This window comes from Lolium perenne, chromosome 2 (assembly GCF_019359855.2).
Source record: "Lolium perenne isolate Kyuss_39 chromosome 2, Kyuss_2.0, whole genome shotgun sequence".
NCBI classification, from domain to species: domain Eukaryota; kingdom Viridiplantae; phylum Streptophyta; class Magnoliopsida; order Poales; family Poaceae; genus Lolium; species Lolium perenne.
Window position 1 is genome coordinate 88,266,941 of NC_067245.2, and position 4,999 is coordinate 88,271,939.

The following is a 4,999-nucleotide window of genomic DNA, read 5'->3' on the forward strand; positions in this document are numbered from 1 at the left end:
CACCAGCTCACCATTGATATCCTGCAATGGAATCCCATGCCTGATAAGCATATCATCAAACAATTGGCCTGCAGCAATATCTCTACATCAGAACACCAATCATGTTCAGTACCGGCAGATCCACCTTACCATTCAACCAGGGAGAAAGATCTCGAACCGGCGCTGTCGAAGACCTCCTTCTGCCTGAAAAAAGGGAGGGTTAGGGTTCGGGTACTGGGGCAGAACTCGGGGAGAAGTTGTGGCCATGGTCCTCCTGCCATTAGGGGCGAAGAGGATGAGAGAGCATAGAGAATAGGGTAAATATTCTGGCCAGCCGGCGAATCAGAGGATATGAAATGACAAATCAATCTCACCAGCAGCCATGGCAACTTGTAAACCATGAGGTCCAGGTTATCAGCATGCATCTGCCGGCCACGGAGCTCTACCCACTGTACCCAGTAGGAAGTACATAGAGAGAAATCGTGAAGAGGGCCATGAACAACTCATAGCTGATTACTTTGCTGAGCATCCAATCTACACTGACAAACAATTCCGTACAAGGTACAGGATGAGGAGACCCCTCTTTCTACGTATAGTCCGTGCCTTGGGAGAGTGGTCCCCCTATTTCAGAGAAAGGAGAGATGCCCTTAATCGTCCAGGACTCACGCCTCTACAGAAGTGCACAGTAGGTATTCGTATGTTAGCATTGGGGTCCCCCTCTGGCATTACTGATAAATACATACAGATTGGTTTCAGCACAGTAATTCACTGTTTCGAGCAGTTTGTGGAAGGGGTGATTGACATGTTTGGTGGAGAATACTTGCGGAGCCCCACTAGCGTGGATATGCAACGTCTACTACAAATGGGTGAGACCTGTGGGTTCCCTGGCATGTTGGGAAGCATTGGTTGTATGCGCTGGGAGTGGAAAAAATGCCCAGTTAAATGGGTGCGTCGTCTTACTCATAGTGATCACGGAGTCGTTAAAATCATCCTTGAAGCAGTTGCTTCACAAGACCTCTGGATATGGCATGCTTTCTTTGGTGCTGTTGGGTCTCAGAGTGACATGACCGTGCTGAATCAATCACAGTTGTTCACCGATATCTTGAAAGGTCAAGGTCCTGATGTGCAATTCCAACAGGAGGCAATACAGTATGGGTTACTATCTTGCTGACGGAATATACCCAGAATGGCCCGTCTTCATTAAGACAATACCCCTCCCTCAAACTGAAAAGGATCGATTATTTGCACAATATCAAGAAGGAGCAAGGAATGACGTCCAACGTGCATTTCGACTCCTAGAATCACGTTTTCCCATCGTGCACGGGCCAACAAAATATTTTCCAAAGGAAACTCTAGGAAAAATCATGCAAGCTTGCATCATACTTCATAATATGACACTTGAGGATGAGAAAGATATGGCAAGTTTTTGTTTTGACTCGAATGAGACATCTGAGACATCGGTTGCTCCACTGTCAGACATGAACGATGGATCTGCTCATTATTTTGCTGATTTACTACAGAGAAATGCAACTATTTCTACAAAATCAACAGATAACCGACTCCGAAGAGACTTAATAGAGCATGTCTGGCAGCGCTTTGGGCCATTTGGCGAGAACTAAAACAACCAGTTCTAGTGTATGGTGAGTTACCTTGTCATCTACTTATTAATTTCATTGTCTTCCTTCATTGGCCAAATTGAACATTTCAGTATTAGCACTTTTTATTATTCGAATCATATGTTTTGTAATTGTGTTGCTATGTACTAGAAGTTAATTAAGTATAGAGTATGTAACTTTTCTGTTTGTGTTGAGCTGTTGAAGCAAACCAGATTGAATTGTTCCTGCATTTTTTTTGGTATGTAGCTAAGCAAAGTGGGAAACCTTTCCTCCTTCCGAAGTAATTTAGGTCCTTTTGAGTTATAGAAAAAAAACATTGATTCAGAGCATATGAAATGATGCTATCTTGTTATTTCTGTTTTTGACCTTTGGAAGTGATTGGAAACCAAAATGTTTGGTGGCACCTGTTGGGTCTGTGTGTTATAAATTGTACTTGGCATCTATATGCAGATCTTCACAAGTAGAAGAGAAATTTAAGGTGCCTCTCTTGATAGTAATAACATTTTATATTTATGGTTTCGCCCCCATTTCCATATGTTACCAGGAACATTCAAAATTACCAACTGTGCATGAACATATAAGCTACTAATGAAGGCAGCAACTGATAGTATAAACCACTCTTTTGAAACATTGAACGTGAAGTTATATTTGTTACAGAGATTGCTCTTGTGAAAAAAAAGAGTAAATATACAGAGATTGCTGCAATTGTTGTTTGCAGATCTGAAGGGTACATATATATTCCTGAAATTGTATGTTATGATCTTATGATAACTAGGAAAAACTTACATTGGTTTCATCTTTTCATTATTGGATTTCTTTTTTCACGTAAAATGCAAAACATCTTGCGTCTCGTACTATTGAAAAAGAAGAAAGGGTAGTTTAGCCTCGAGGGCAGAGTACAACACGTGCCCGCAAAAGAAGATGTTAGTGAATGTACCAAACTGTTGGGATTATAACACGCATACCCAGCCCAATGACATGCTTGAGTGCCATTAAAGGTACAGTTGTTGCGGTTCTTCCATAACATCCACGAGGTAAGCAGCACGGTGCTTGTGATCCCCTTCCTGAACTTGGTAGTGTCCTGTCTGGCCTTGGGTCACCATTCAATTATGGTATCATAGTGTTAGGAGGGCTCCAAAAGGCCACAGGTGACGTTGGAATTAGTCTCCAGTTATCGTTCATGATATCTCTTACTACTATTCTACTAATATGTCCATTAGATTAGGCTTCATAACAATGCTTTGCTTTTTTATTCATCTCCCATTTTTTATATCCTACAATTTGAAAGTTGAATTTTTTTTAAGTTGAATTATGGCGGTCTTCTCTGACAATCTATAGTCCTTGTTTGTAACGTGATATTTACTAAAGTTAGTGCATCCATTAGGAGTATTTCCTTTACAAAAAGTGTGTCATAGCGCAGACCTCATATCAATTCAAGAGTGAACACGCCTCATTCCAGTATTGCAATATTTGTGCATATCAGTTAGAACAACTCAAGAATGAACCATCTGCTGAAAGCTATCTTAATCTGTCATGCTTGAATGTGTTTTGCTTATTTTCAGGCTGTATTTGTAGGGAGTGCTCAGGCTTTGGCTATGCTCTCTATGGAATTGGAGTCCTAGAAATTTAGGACTGACTGTGCATACAAAGCAGCTGAATCAGCGGTTCCGGGATGATCAGAACCGATGTTGTGGTCCCATTGACTACCGAGATATTCCTCTGCTTATGTGCCTGGAGCCAACAAGAGATATATCTTTGATGTGCTGGTGCCTATTCAGACTCTTGATTAGATTTCTTTTTAGCTCCTCCTGAGGCCCTGCGCATTGTCCTCTTCTATGTGATCAGCAAGAGAGTAGCATGGCAGAAATCAACTAACCCGAGACTTTCTGTCCGTGTACCCGTCATATGTTCCTCCCGCAGCTGCCTGCTCTGTTCCTCTCTGATGCATCTCTGTCTCGTGGTAATCTTGCTTCAGGCTTCTTATTATTCCAAGAAACTTATAAGAATTGTGAGAGTCCATCTGTTGCACCAGGGTTTGTGGTGTGTCATCCACCTTTAGTAGCCCCATTATATGTTTTGTGATATTCTGCATAAAAGTGTGGACATAAGCACAACATCTATATATCATGCATGTGTCAGTTATTTGACTGATCTCGGCGAAGGATACTAATCAAATCACATGAACACTAACAGTAACTAGTGCGGATTTAGGAGGTTAATCTGATCCTTGTAGTCGATGAGGAGAGTGTGGTCTTGGCCCTGGGAACCTTCTTGGTTGTATGGTCGATCATCAGTGCTCTCTAAACTTATTTTGATCTCAGCAGAATGGAATGACTGAAAAAAGCAACCGTGCACTTGTGATATTGTACAGACTACAGATTATGATTAGTAATTTCTGTTTACCATTTATTTGTGGATGGAAGTGCAGCAAGTGCTCAAGACACCTTATGAACCGCAGTATTGAAAGAAACCGAGCTTACACTACCCACATCTGTAGTGTTATCTTGATTAAGTCTATGCTTGTTGATCCCTTTATTAATTGCCACCAAATCTGTTTTGACGAGATATTTATCAGCGTGGGCCTAACATAAATCATACTATATTTTAGATTAGTAATGTTAGTGAAACAGGACAATGTGATTCTGGAAACTAGGAGCTTTTGTTCTACTCGCTACTAAGAGCATCTCCACTCGTGAGCCCTAAAGGCCCCTTAAAGGGCTATGGCCGTGTCGGCGCTAATAATCGTGCACACCCCCCTCCCCTCAGTTTTGGTGCCGGCGTGGCCCAAATGGAAACCGCTGGAATGACAATCGTGACGATTGAGACGCATGCCCCCAAGCGTGTGAACCACCGACCTCTTCGATTTCTCTGGCACCTTCTCGGCTTCTGGCCGAGGAGGAATAAAAGATGTACGCCTGAGTGCGCGATGTCCGTCCTTGCAACAATCTCCCACTGGTTGCCAAGTGACCTTTCGTGGCCATCCGACTCCGACAGCGATGGCAAGTCACCTGGGTGGTGACATTGGTGGGGAAGGGAGAGAATTTCGAGCAGCTCAAGCTCCCCACCGAACGACACCATCGCCGACGATCTGGAGGCGCGGGACGATCCGGAGGAGGAGGAATAGGATGAAGATGCTAGGTGGGTACGGTAGAGGCAGAGAAGGAGGCAGAGGAGGCGGCGGCGAAGAAGAAGGCTCGAGCCAAGGCGGAGGTGTAGGCGGCGTACACCGACGAGGATGACTCGAAGGACTCCTCATCGAAGGAGACATGCGCGTATGTGGATACCAACTCACTTGAGGAGGTGACAAGTAGGAAGCGACACCATAAAAATGGTGCGGTAGGGCCCTCCAAGAAGAAGGAGAAGTAGAGATTGTATTCTAGTTTATTTGATGTTTTAAAGTTTAA

The 4,999-nt window shown here is 43.3% G+C and overlaps 1 pseudogene; it reads left to right on the forward strand.

Annotated features, from left to right (window-relative positions):
- The first annotated feature begins 378 nt into the window (after positions 1 to 378).
- On the forward strand, positions 379 to 3,746 carry LOC139835536 (uncharacterized; annotated as a pseudogene).
- The last annotated feature ends 1,253 nt before the right edge of the window (positions 3,747 to 4,999 follow it).